Source organism: Bidens hawaiensis, unplaced genomic scaffold (assembly GCF_021521415.1).
Source record: "Bidens hawaiensis isolate Kalapana, Puna unplaced genomic scaffold, B.hawaiensis_p1.1 tig00093775_1, whole genome shotgun sequence".
NCBI lineage: Eukaryota > Viridiplantae > Streptophyta > Magnoliopsida > Asterales > Asteraceae > Bidens > Bidens hawaiensis.
In genome coordinates this window covers 15,642-31,282 of record NW_027506816.1, presented here as the reverse complement: position 1 = coordinate 31,282, position 15,641 = coordinate 15,642, and positions in this window count along the sequence as shown.

The window sequence follows — 15,641 nt, the reverse complement described above, 5'->3', positions numbered from 1 at the left end:
ATAAATATATTGATTAACATTTATTATATATCACATTCGGTTAGTTAACATTGATATTCGATCAGTTTTTTAATAATTGCCAATGCGTTATTTTAATTCGATATTTAATATTTTAGGTTTTCTAATTCTCGTATATTACAGATTCAGTCGCGTTCCCATCGCTTTTTGAAAACTTGCCCAAAACTTTGATGTGAAACGAATATCTCTATTGGAGATAATGGATAATGGCACACCATGTGAGGATACTATGTTTTCTACGTACAGTTGTGCTAACTTATCCATGCTGAACGATTCTTGTATCGGAATGAAATGAGCAGACTTGGTAAGTCTATCTACAATAACCTAGATTGCATCATTATGATGAGAAGTTTTGGGTAACTTCATAATGAAATCCATGGTTATCATATCCCATTTCCATATTGGTTATTCTGGTTGTTTTAATAATCCTAACGGCTTTTGATACTCAGCTTTTACCTTAGAACACGTCAGGCATTTCGCAACATACAGGACAATATTCTTTTACTTACCAATCCACCATAATCACCTTTTAGATTGTGATACATCTTGTCACTACCCGGATGCATCATGTATTTTTATTTATGCGCTTCTTTAAGAATCTTAGCCCTTAAGTTTCCGATTATTGGTAACCAAATTCTTTTGTCGAGTCTAAGTATTTCATCACTTCCTTTGACTAATTGATCGATGGTACCATTTTCCTTCTCGACTCTACTTTTTCCTTCCTCCTGTACAAACTTCTGAGCTTCTTTAACCTGGTTGACTAAATCAATTTTGAGCTCTAATATGAGAGCTCAGACCCTCTATGGCTTATCATGTTCTTTTCTACTTAAAACATCATCCACTACGTTGCCCTTTCCTTCATGATATACTATTTCATAGGCGTAGTCGTTGAGTATTTCCATCCAACATCTTTGTCTCATATTAAATTCTTTTTTATCCAAAATATGCTTCAAACTTTTGTGATTAGTGTATACTGTGAATTTAACACCATACAGATAATGTCGCCATAGTTTCAATGCGAAAATTATAGCGCCCAATTCATGGTCGTGTGTGGTGTAATTCTTTTCATGAACCTTTAATTGTCTAGATTCATATGCAATAATTTTCTTACCATACCCATGTGCGAAGCATCACAGTTAATGGTGAAGTTATCTAAACCTTCATGCAAGGCCAAGATAGGTGCATTGGTTTGCTTTCATTTAAGAGTTTCAAATGTTTCTTCTTGTTTTGGTCCCCATTCAAACTTAACTGATTTCCTAGTGAGTGAGGTTAATGGAAGATCTATTATAGAAAAGTCTTGAGTGAATATTCGGTAGTCCGGTTAATCCTAGAAAGCTTCTGACTTGAGTCGGTGTTTTGGGTTTCTCCCATTTTGTAATAGCTTCAATCTTTGCTGGAGCTACTTGAAATTGAACTTCCGGTAACCAAAATTCGCATTTAGAGTATTTGGCATACAATTTCTCTTTCCTTAAGGTTTCAAGTATGATCTTGAGATGAACTTGATGATCTTCCTTGGACTTGGAGTAAATAAGAATGTCATCAATGAATACGATAACAAACTTATCGAGGTATGGTTTTCAGATACCGTTCATCATGTCCATGAAAGCTTCCGAAGCATTAGTGAGTCCAAAAGGCATAACAGTGAACTCATAATGTCCGTGTCTAGTCCTGAATGCCGTCTTCGGTATATCTTCTTCTTGCACTTTCAACTGATGGTATCCTGATCTAAAATCAATTTTGGAAAAATAACTTGCTCCTTGAAGCTGATCAAACAAATGATCAATCCTTGGCATTGGATATTTGTTCTTGATTGTAACCTTATTTAGCTCACTATAATCTATGCACATTCTCATCGATCCATCCTTCTTCTTAACAAATAGAATTAGAGCTCCCCATGGTGACGAACTTGGTCTTATAAATCCTTTTTCTAATAGCTCATCCAACTATTTCTTCAACTCATTCATTTCGATGGGTGCTAATCTATAGCGAGATTTGGCTATTCGTGTAGTTCCTAGTATTAGGTTGATCCTAAATTCTACTTCCCTATCTGGTGGAATTTCTAGTAGCTCATCGGGGAACAAAAAATTGAATTCGAAAATAACTGGCACTTTTTCCATCTTCTTAGGTTCGGGTTCCTTGGCTACATAGGCCATGAATGCGAGGCATCCCTAACCTAGGCAATGACTTGCTTTTATTTTCGAACTTATTCCTACATTTCATGCTTCTTTATCTCCATACTAAGGGTTTTGTTATTGGGTGTTCGGATATCAATTACTTTATCATTACATAGAATACAATCTTGATTAGTTAATAACCAATCCATACCTAAGACTACATCAAAATCTGCCAATGTCATGGATAACAATCGTACAGGTATGATGTAATCGGCTAAAGAAATTGCTGCATTATCCAAAGCCTTGGTTATCCTAATCAAATTTCCATCGGCGGTTTCTACCTTGCAATGATTATTTAATTTAACCAGAGCTTCATTTAACAAACTACAAAACTTATAATCTATTAAACTCTGAGTAGCATTTGAGTAAAACAAAACCCTATCATAAACATTATTTATAGGAAACATACGGGTGATCACGTCCGGTATATCTGTAGCCTTATGTGTATCAAGCAAGAAGACGCATGCATTTCCCTTTTTGGCATCTGCCTTGACACCACTCTCACTTGAATCTGTTGTTGTTGTTATTGGTTTCTTTTTCGGTCACTCGGTACCAAATTTCCCCTTTCTCTCCACAGTCAAAACAAACCACTAACTTTCTTTTGCAATCAGCTTCAATGTGACCCACCTTCTTGCAGAAGTTACACGTGATAGTGTTAGATGGTCGTAAACACCTACCATAGTGCCTCCTGCCACAAGTTTTGTAGATCGGACGATTATACATAAATGATCCATCCCTCTTCTTCTCAACTATTTTCTCCTTTCCTCCAAGAGACTATCTTCCATCATCTCTTTTCTTCTCATCTCTATTTCGAATCATATCATCCATCAAATATCCAGCTAACTACATAGCAGATTCCGTTGTAGATGGCATGTGAGAATGGACCAAATCATGCATCTCGATTGGTAGTTCGTAAATGTAACGAGTCACTTTATTGAATTTAGGAGTGACTAGGTGTGGAGCAATCCTACAGTATTCAAGAAATTTGGTGTTGTATTCCTTGAGATTTGTTCCTATTACTTTGTGGTTCCATAAATTTGTTTGAATGTGATCCACTTCATGGATCGGACAGAACTTCTTCAATATCATCTCCTTGAACGTTTTCCATTCTAGATTGTATAAATTTTCTCTACCGTTAACCTCTATAAGGGTATTCCACCACTATAACGCATCTCCCTTAACATCTGGGAGGAATACAAGACCTTCTCTCTTTCGGTGAATTTACTAATAACTAAAATAGATTCCATCTCCTCCAACCAATGGAGGGTAACAATCGCTCCTTTATCACCTTGAAATTCTTTCGAGTTATAAACTTTGAAGACTTTGAAGTCACAACCATCTTGAATTTTGAGATTTTTTTTTGTCACGAAGCTCATTTACAGCAGTCAAGCTATGATCACTTTCTTCCCTTTTCTTTTCCGATTCTTTCTTACTACTTTCTTTCTTCTCGGTTTCTCTTAGTTTCTATATTTGAATTTACAATTTCACTTTCACTCTGGCTAAGTCTTTTGTTAGAACGCGAAGCACTCCTACTTGAATCATTTTTCATAAGATCAATGAGTGGGTTCACGGCTTCTTTAGTTAGGTCGCGAATACCAAGAACTATTCTTTTGGTATCGCTTGAATATTTTCTTCAAAAGATTTTTCTTTATTGTTAACTTGAATTTCAAGAGCACTGTGAGCATTTTTCCTTTCCAGACATAATGTAAATGAGTAAGACAAGGTTTTAATATAAAGGGAAACACACTGTCTTATATTACATTTTCTATGATACAAGAAGAAAACACAACATAAAACAACGATTCTTAATAACCGTGTTATCCTTAATCCTTAATCCTTTTCTTAACAAGACATTTCAGTTTGTCACACTTTTTGATAATTTTCTTCCCTACTTTCTTCTTGTCAACTTTCTCATTCCTCAGCTCATCCATCACCGCATTTGGTGGGTTAGGATATCCCGTAGGTGCAGATGTGGCTTTGCAACATAAGCATGCATTTCCTCGTCGGGAATATTATATGTATAGAAACTCTCAATAAAATAAGCTTCTTCTCGAATTTCATTAGCTTGTTTGGAAATTGAGGGTCTTGGTCCTATATATGGTGAAAAATGAGGATATTCATTCTCCTCATCTTCTTCTTCGGGTTCTTCCTCTGTTTAGGAAGGATCATTGGTTGGCATTTGAAATGGTATCTTCTCATAGGTCTTAGTAACCCTCATTTTTGGTATTCGACTAGGTCCTGCTATAGTTTGTGAAGCTTGGTATTGATAACTTGGTGGTGGCGATCCGAAATGCCAATTGCTTTAATCGGAGTTACAATCCATCCAGCATAATGAGTTTTGACCAAAGAAGTTGGTATAATAACTATTGCTGCTCGCCATGTCGGATGGTTCGCGAATAGGTGTTGGCTTAGATAGTATAGCTACTCGGCGTCTATGACCAACATAGTTTATATAAGGCATCTGCACTAGTTAGATTTAAGGATAGAAAGATTACTAATCCTTTCATATCCCTACGAAGTAATAATAATAATGTAACATCCCGAAATTTCAAAGTGATATTAATTATATTACTTACTAATAGAGGGAAGTTTACTCGGGTTGTCAGGAAATAAATAATAGAGTAGGAGTTGGTATGAGTCGGGCTAGTGTTGGATTAATGGAGACGGGTTAAATGAGAATGGGCCTTAGGTCCATGGGATTTCAGAGATATAAATACCCTAGCACCCCAAAATATCTTCATTTCTATCATTATCCAAACACACACATACACCACAACTTCGCCGGCGGCCGGAACCGGGCAGATCCGAGGAGAGGAACGGGCAGATCCGAGAGAGAGAGAGAGAGCGATTAGTTGTGTTAACAAGTTAAACGAGATCCAAACAAGCTCAAAAAGGTATGATTCTTGATCTTTGAAGTTTAAAGATCCAAGCTTTTTTAGTGTATAAGCGACCGAAAATGGTCAGGAAGCGTAGTGGGTGATATTGAACCATAGCAAGGGTGTTAAAATCGCTCAAAATGCTGGAAAGAAACCGAACAGCGGCTGTCTGGGCAACTTCGCCTGCATCTGGGCAACTTCGCCTTCAAAGCGATGAACTTCGCCTGCAAGCTAAGTTCGCCTGATGAACTTCGCCTGCAAGCTAAGTTCGCCTGATGGCAACTTCGCTGTAAAGTTAAGTTCGCCTAACTGGTAACTTCGCCTGAGGCCAAGTTCGCCTGATGACAACTTCGCCTGAAGCCAAGTTCGCCTGATGACAACTTCGCTGTAAAGCTAAGTTCGCCTGAGGTTTAACTTCGCCTAAAGTCAAGTTCGCCTGAGGTTTAACTTCGCCTAAAGCCAAGTTCGATTAGAAAATAAATTAAAAGCGATAAGTTAAAGTAAGCTAATACTAGGCCACCAGATTAGATCAGGCGAGTATTGATACGTGTAACTTGTACAGTCAGCCGAGCTCAGTTAAAGAAGGGATTTACAGATATCAGAGGAAGAAGCAGAGTCCAGGTGAGTTTCTAGCCCCATTTCCTTGTTATGTTTTCGGGGCTGTGTGCATACTCGATGTGAAGTGTGAATACACTTACCTTAAGTGGTAAGTGTATGCTATAGATGTTATACGAGGTATATATTTTATAATGCTTGTCGGAACGTGAACGATCTTCGGATATTGCACGCATCGCCAAGGATAGTGATTGCCAAGTGGTTGATAGTGTGTATGAATGTTATGATGTGACTTGTTTATTACGTAAATACTGAGCTGATATGAAGTGTGATATAGGCAGGTAGAGGTAGAGTGTGTTAGAAGTGGCAAGAGTCTAGTAAGGGTGTTAGTGGCATAACTTGAGCGCGTGATAGGGAAAGCCTGTACGTGCCATCGTTATTATGTGTGTATGATTGTTGATGTGACTTGCTTATTATGTAAATGATATGAAGCGTGTTGTAGACAAGTAGAGGTAGAGCGTGTTAGAAGTGGCAAGAGTCTAGTAAGAGTGTTAGTGGCATAACGTTATACGTTATTAAAGTGGCAAAGTGGCATAACGTTATACGTTATTAAAGTGGCAAAGTGGCATAACGATATTCGTTATTAAAGTGGCATCAAGTGGCATAAAGTGGCATAAGTGGCTAAGCTGTAGGGGTAATTAAGAGGCTAAGCTATAGGGGTAATTAAGTGGTTAAGCAGTAGCAAGTTAGATAGTGGACTACGTGTCTTCGGATACGCATATGATGCATGTAGTGGTTGTATGATGAGTGAGTTCTAGTTAATCAAGCAACTCATCATACAACCACTACATGCATCATATGCGTATCCGAAGACACGTAGTCCACTATCTAGAACTCACTCAGCGTAGCTGACTTTTAGTATGCACGCAGGTGAGCTGATTATAGAGTTAGCATGAGGATGGCACATGGCATGGATTGAACGGCTGGCATCTGAAGAAGAAGAAAGGATGTTTTAAATATAAGTTTTGTGTTATGGTATCAAAGAAAAGATTTAATGTTTTGTAACAAATGATTGATGTTTTATATTCCGCGAAAAGTTTTAATAAACTCTGATTTGAAGAACTGTGTTTATGAGTAAATCCGACGCTAAAGTAGGGTCACCGGGTTCGGGGCCTTACAAATAATAATAATAATAATAATAATAACTTTAAGGTTAAAGCTTAGGTACTAATGTTTTAATACCTAATTTGCTGAAACTGATGGCTCTGATACCAACCTGTCACACCACAAGTTGGTACCTATTTTGTAAATATATAAGAGTTTATGGATAAATTTTAGCGAAAGACTTTTAGGTTGATTAAAATATTAATTTACATTGAAAACTTACTTGGGAATTAAATGCTCAATTATTCATTTACAAAACACTTGTTTATATTACAAGGATTTTATTATAAAAAACTGAGTCATCTTGTAACGCGAGCTTCTATCTCCATAATGACTCCAATCCTTGCTATTGCTTATTAATACTTAATTACCTGCAATGGGTGGGAAAAATATGTCAGTTATGTGCTGAGGAACACGTATGACTCTAAAAATATTTAAAATACAGTTATAATACAAATGTAATTTTCTGTACAAACTCAGCAAAAAGCATTTCATTCATGGGGTTTGTACCACTACCCTCCGCACACAAAAATGTTCGCCGAGCCACGTTTCCCCTAATGGAGAACTAATTATGAATGTTAGCCCGCAACCACGTAGCCTTTGACTGTTTAGGCTAGACAGTTATATATGGATCCAGACACAAGTGTAACCAGTCTGAGTTGCTTTTATTTTCTATATTGCATTATAACGTTTTAGAGATCACATAATCTCATGTAAACGTTTGACTGACTCTTTAAGACAAACAACCCTCTCATCTTATAGAGTATAAATATGTATTGACGTATTCACCTGTACCGTCGGTGTGGTTTGAAAAACTTTTTGATTGTGAATGAGATTAACCTATACATAAATAGGTCCTTATAAATATCCGGATTGTGTATGTTGATTAAGCAATTGCCTTTAAAATTAACCTTGATAAGGTTTTCAATATTGTGTTTTAGTGTGACGTTTGATATAGCTTTCTTTGGGATAACAGGTTATAACACGTTAGTGAGTTTCTCTAGGTAGTAAACGGGTCCCGTGGTTGATTGGTATTTGTACGAATTACTTTCCTTTGACAAGAAACTCACTACTAGTGATATCTCCCTTACAGTTACTACATGCCCGTCAAAATATAATTTTGTTAACATTACTTCGTCAAGAAGTAACGTTTTTGAAAACTCTTTGTGAATGTTATAAAATCCTTTCAAGGTTAATGGTCATAGCCTCTATTTAATGTCTAAGCTATAACTTGAATAACTTAAACATAATCCCTACCTTAAAGAGAGCACTCAGAATGATAATAATAATAATAATAATAATAGTAATAATAATAATAATAGTAATAATAATAATAAAAAGAGCGACAAGTCGTTGGCAGGGCTTTGGGACTTTGTTTCTTGCACGTTATTCGAGAAAACGAGTCGTCGGTTGGCCGGGTAAGTTGGGCACAGGTTTCTAGGTTAAATGTGTGTAAATTAAGATGTTTTGGGACGAGGAAGCTTAATCCTGCAGCTGCCCTATTTATAGGAGTAATCTAACATCTTCGCGCGGCGCTAACATATCCCGATGTGATCTTCGCGTCGTACAAAGATCGCTTATGCCACGTGATCACACGTGGCTTGTATCATTGTTCCATGTCTTGACACGTGGTTGGAGATGTGTCTCCCATTACTTAGCAAGGTTTTGCGTAGCGCTAAGATCTCCTTTTGTTCATTAGCGTAGCTCTAAGATCTCGTTAAGTCGGTTATTGTTTGGAGATCTTAGCGCTGCGCTAACATCTCTAAGTTAAGATCATAGCGTAGCTCTAACATCTTCAAGTTTAGATCTTAGCGTAGAGCTAACATCTCCTGATGAGATCTTAGCGCTGCGCTAAGATCTTGAAGATCAGAATTTTCATTTTCAATCCTTGTACTTAATTGGATGGGCATTTTTGGTTAATTCTATGATGGATTTTATGTGGTGTTACATTTTTTGTAAAACTGGATAATTTGTGAGGGGGTCTGCGAGTTTTAACAACAAACTATAAACTTGCCGGGGGGGGGGGGGGTTGTAGCGACTTTAAAGAAAATCTTACACATATTTTAAATCTTTCAAGCGTGGTTAGCGATGTCTGGATACATAGAATCTCACTCAGAGATCCTTCTTTTTTATTCTCTGCATGCATATGTTTTATGCATCAAATCATTCTCAACAAATGGGTGAAATTATTGGAATAAAGGAAAACAAGACGTGTCACGGGTTTCTTCATAAGTTTTTGTGTAACTTTAAAAAATACTAATATCTTTTATTTCCTCTTCTATTATAGCACACCAAATCTATTGTATGTTTCAAATATGTTCACTAACATATCACTATACTTTTCTTAAGAGAGTTTATATTCATTCAACACCAATATTATTATGTCTTTAATCCCTCCATTTCTTGTAAAATTATTTTTGAGTGGCAAAATTTCATATTCCAATGGAGTTATTACTTGTAATGAATCCACTCTGTTATCTTCGTTTGTTATCCAACATCGAATACCACACAGAGAATTTCTTGATATGATTTATAATTAGGTTCAAGTTCATGAAGAATTGTTTTCTTTGCATTTGCTATTTTATTTCAAATTTCAAGGGATATCCGAAACATCTTCTATCGTAGGTGACGAAAGTTTAGCTATTATGTATTATTAAGCCGAATTAGAAACCAATTTTCGGACTAATTTTCATGTCAAGTTGCATGGATCTTTTACGTGGGGTTTTTGAAGTTGGTACTTCAACGTATGCCAACCTGGAAAATTTGACGTTTCCATCGTATAATGATACACGTCATGAAGATGATGTTTTTTTTCATCATAACGGTGCCTTTGATAACTATGAAGATTGTTGATCGGAAGATACCCAAGATACCAAAGACGAATCTAAACATGAGGTAATACCCACCCTGTAAGCGAAATGGTATAAAATCGGTATCTATCAAGGATTCGGTGACATGCCAATGAATGTTGATAATGTTGATCAGTTAGAAGAATACGAGCTTCCTGACTCTGAAGACGACAACATGGATACGTATAATGCTATAGCGAATGAAATTATGTGGGTATGTTTTTTTTAAAGAAGAAGATGTGATGAGTGCTGTTAGAAATTGGAATATAGCTCGTGCTAGAGAGCTGATAGTGATGGATAGCAAAGCATTATTAAAGAAAGCAAAATGTTACACAAAAAGCAAAACTTATAAAAAAAGCTTGCTCAGACACCCCCCTCTTATGAATGGCACGTCACCGCATCCAAGAAAAAGAATCAACACTATTGGAAGATTACTAGATAGGTAGATGCTCACAGTTGTTATGGATCAGTCATAGAAAACAACAACCGGTGCCCAAAGTTCGAAGGATATTGCGACACAAATCATATCATCATTTCGTGTAGACATTGCTTATTCAGTATAACAGATTCGAGCGCAAATCAAAGACAAGTTGAACGTTGTTGTTTCTTATGATAAGGCTTGGAATGGTCGAATAAAATCTATTGAGGTCGCTTACAGTACTTGGGAGAGTAACTTCAATGACCTCTCTCGATGCATTGCAGCTCTAAGGGCCACATACCCTGATACTGTTGTAGAGTGGTTATTTCATCCACGTGGGTCGCCTGAGCTCCCTACATTCAAATATGTCTTTTGGGCATTTGGGCCGTCAATTAGAGCACTTTTTATTCTGTCAACATGTTATATCCTTAGAAGACACTCATTTAAAGAGATCTTATCAGGGTAAGATGTTGGTCGCTGTTACAAAAATGCAAACAATCACCTACTGCCTTTAGCTTATGCAATTGTCGACGAGGAGATGGTGGAAAGTTGGTGTTGGTTTTTACGACAGTTTCGAGAGCATGTTGTAAAGAGAATTACAAGGCAATTGTGTATTATTTCGGACATACATAAAGGAATTATTCATGCTATGAATAATCTTCATGAATGGAAGGAGCCGTATGCTTATCATCGTTTTTGTCTTCGTCATATCAGATGCACTTAATGAGTAAGTTAAAAAGCGTGAGCTTGAAAAGGTTATGTTGGTATATTGGAAGCACCAGTCAAGGAAGAAAGTAACAGTAGGTGTAAGAGCATTCTCATTCTATCTCCTAAAATTATCTGAGAGGAGTTTGCAAATTATAGGGTGGGTTGAGAGTGGTTGTGAGTGTAAATTATAGGGTGGAGAGAGAAAGGTAGTGATTTTTTTGAAAATTTGGGGAAAGATTGTTTGCCCATATTTATTTTTAATATTTATTTTTTAATATTGTTGTATTGGTTGTGGGTAGAGAGAAAACTGAAATGATAAAAGTATAAAAAGAATATTATTTAATTGAATATGAGAGAGAAATGTAGTGGTTTTTAGTGTAATTTTAGAGATAGGGATGAGGAATAGGTTGGGATTACTCTAAGAGAAATAAAAGGAATTAATATTGACGCTTGAAATTATTTGGATGCATTTAGAATAACTAAGTGGATGCCTGCCCATGATGTTGGTCATCACCGGTGGGGTAACTTGACAAATATATCAAAGAGTATAAATAATTCGTTACGGATCGCAAGGTTGTTGCCAATAAAAGCTTGCATTGATTATACGTTTAACAAGGACCTTCAAAAATTTGCAAATCATGCCTGTATTGCATGGATTTGCAACACACCTTTGCCCCCATGCGTGTGGAGCATGTTTACCAAACGTGACATTACCTCCCAAGAACATGAAGGTAACAAGTTTTGATTATGGAGAGAGATATATGGGGTGGTGACCAAGTTGCAAACAAATAAATATGGAGGAAATGACTATATTGTTCAGTACAAGAAGAGAAATTGCACATGCGGCAAGTGGCAAACATTGAGATTTCCATGTTCGCTTGCTATTGCGGTATGCCATCTTAGAGGTGATGATCCACATGACATCGTGAGTAGGGTTCACACGACTGATACGTATAGAGAACAATATGATGGTCACTTTAACCCAATTAATCACCAAGATTACTGGACAGACCCAGGTTGGAGAATGATAGGAGATCCGTCAAAGTTTATACCAAGTGTCGGTAGAAGATGTAGGAATATGGATCACTTTTTATATTAAAATTAATACTAATAATAATGATACTCCCGTTATTAACATGAAAAATAAGTAGTACACATACCGTAATACAAAATAAAATAAATAATGAAAGAATATAACAATTATGTTAAATGATTCCAACCAAGCTCTTCAAAGGATAAAGTCTTCAACTTGTTCTTTAGCAACATCTTCTTGTAATCTCCTTGACAAGAACTTAAAAAGATAGATTGTCCAACTTTTGTCACAAAAAGGTCTTCTAGTAGTCTCTTGACTGCAACAATGAAAAAACTAAATTTGATGATTGAGGCCGAGGCACATGCTTCCCTTAAAATAGATTTCGCACCACTACATAAGACAACGTGTCTGTCTCCCAGGGTACAACAGCCGAAGTAGTTCGTACTGCCGGAGATGTCCACGCGCCCGAGGTTACGTCGGGTAAATTGTAGTGTTAGAACTTGTGGAAAAATAGAATAAAGGGTTGAGGAATCAATTAGAGAAACTCATCTCTATAGGTTTTCAACATATGATTCTTCAAAGCTTTCTTCTTCACCAATAACTCTTCATGCATGCATGCATTTTTCCTTTAAGTTTAAGCATGTATTTTTCCTAACATCTTTCAAATGAGGCACATAGCCTATTATATACAAGATTTAAGAGCGAGTAAAGTCTCACATAATTAGAAATTTAATAATATAATAAAAACTAATCAATTTTCATCAAAAGGCTCTACTCAAAAGTTTCATGACAAAATGAAAAGTTTAATATTAATTATTTTAATTAATCTCCATTCACCATACTCTAATTTTCCAACAATCCCCCACATGAATGGAGATTGAACAAAACATACAAAATATCCAAAAGAACCTCGAAAGTTGAGTATTGCAGGATTGGTAGGTGTTAGCTTTGAACCTTCCTTTATGAAATATACTTAGTTTCCTAGCGGTTAGTAGACGTGATGTCCTTAAACAAACCCCCATTTATGTAGACAACAATACACTTCACACAGTACTCTACCTAGCCAGGCACATACCCTCATTGTCATGTCCATTATGGTCCTGGACACTAGCTTGGTTCCGTGAAAGCTCTAGGAATTGTGCACCCTACAATTTCATTTGAAGCGACCCCACTTCTATCTTCACATAGGTGATTATCCCTGAATCATTAAATCATTAAGGTTATAATGATTTACACAAATCATTAACCATATATTATGCTTAGCCTCAACATGTCACTGTTGTTATAGGAATGGACTAGGAAGTAACTAGACTCCCTTTATAATTGAGGTGGATAAATATTTCAGCTTATATGTCAACTTATACATAAGTTGCGCCCCCACAATGACCACCCTTAGATATATAATTTGGTTGTCCTATTGAACTTAGATCTTGGGATCTCCAATCTACCCTTTTTCATGGGCTTTAGTCTCATTCCACAAATTGATCTCTACTAAACCCTCAGGTTGTTGGATCCATAAAATTATCTTTGACTTTGTCAAGTCACTACAGATAAATTGCGTAGTTGAGATCAGTTGTCATGATGTGTTCTTAACTTATAAGTTAATTTTTCCTAGTGTCAACTTTCTAAGACTATAACCTTAGTGGCCACCTAAATCTGGTTATACTATTTGTCTTTGTAAGATACACTTATCATTAAGGCAACACATCTTCATTATGCACTACGACCTTTTTGTACTCCATTTAGTCGTTTGTTTGCAATGTTAGATTGGATTACAATAATCCTCGTTGCTAAACCTTCCAAGTTCAAATGCAAGACACCTCCACATTTAAGTGCTATTGGATAACATTATCCAACTTTTGAATGGGGTAATCATATCAATTACCATTTCTACATACTTCTAAACAGTAGTTTCTTAAATTGCTTCCCCCACATTTCTAGCATTATTATATAGTTTGTTTAACTTTACTTATGAAGACAACTCGAAACTCACGATTTGAACAAGACCACGTATTTGTATCAATGTGTTCATCAATGCTTGCTAATAAAGTAACACTTTTCATAAGTTTGTTATCAAACATCACCAACTTAGAACGATTTTTAATCACCCTCTAAGAAAAACCTAGAAATTTGAGGTGTTCTTAAGATCCTCATAAGTTATATTATTTCCTTATATTGAATGAAAGCTCACTTCAAATTTGTCTATACAGAAATTCATTCATGTTTTGTGTATCTTTTGAATGTTTCACGTTAATTTGTCTTCGCAAAGCTCCATAATTAACAAGTACTAGTCTAGCATGATTTAGACTACAATACTTTAGCATGTGAATAGAAGATGCATCATCTTGATTCTTCACAACCATAAAATTATTACAATATCACTTTGAAACATTCACCCCTTAGCATAGACAAAGTTATGAGATTTATTCACAATCCCAAAATGTTTCTTTTGGATAGTCTCCCAAGTTAGTATGTAACACATAAATAACTTCATCATTCATTTAAGGAAAATAACTCTTTTTTCTTTGATATTCAAGACTTCACCAATGACTTATATGAACATTAAACACAACTTTTAATCCAAATAATTCTAGTGAATACATTCATCACCAACAAGATGAATGCTACTCGTCTACAGTCACTATAATGTTGAGATAAAGTCAATTGGATTAACACTTCAACTCTTGGAATTTACATTTTCTTCTTAAAACCATTTATTGAGATACTCTCTCAATATGATAGACAACACTCTCACATAATTAAACAACATGGATGGTGGTAGAAAAATCTACATACCCATCAATATTGTACGTATATTTTACTGAATCTCTTAAAGATTAGTTTAAATTCATTTACAATAGTAACATATATTTTTGTATATATGATCAACGTATTTATGATTCACACTCGGTGAATTTCCAAAGATAAAATATTTCATGAGCTTTCAAGGATTTAAACATCTCATCAACATATATTAATTTATATATTATAATTCATACATATTGAACTTCCAAGAACTTTAATTTCTTATTAACATATATTAGTTTATATGTTATAATTCACACTTAGTGAATTTCCAAGAAGTTTAGTACCTCATTAACATATATTAGTTTATATATATGTAATAATTTACACTTAGTGAATTTCAAGGATTTAAATATACTATTCTTGTGTATTTCATCTTAATACACTCACCACGTTCTTCCATGGCCCTCTCATAATGTGGTTATATATTTGATGTCTTATCTTGGACTTTAGTCAATGCAATAACTCACAAGTTGTTTCTTGTGCAAATTCTTCTTGCACTATCCGTTTTAGATTATCCATTTTATTTTAAAATATTAATTTATTTTGTTGTATATTTGCATGTGTTATCCGAAGATATTGAACACAAAATAAAAATACAACCAAACTTACAAAATAAAGTGTTAAACACTTTTTAGAAGTAATTCAAACGAATAAAAAGACGACATCTAGATAACAAATCTTAAAGTGTTATTAACTTGATCACCTTCATTGTCCGATAGAAATTATCGCAATGATATCCTTTTATGCAATGACTTGAGGTACTCCCTCAATAGTTCTCTATGTACTCATAAGGATAAGATCCTCGTTTCATTTTTGAAACTATGTACCTAAACAATCAAAATTTATCCAAAACCACAACAAGTTGTTAACAACATGCATTTTGTAAATTTTAACATAATTATGTGCATAACAACACCAAGTTTTATCATATCGTTTATTCAATAAAATAATTTTTTTCTTTCGAAACTGTTTAAAATCATCGGTTTCACAAATAAAATCATATCTAACACACACGTTAGACTATTAAAATGTTTAGAC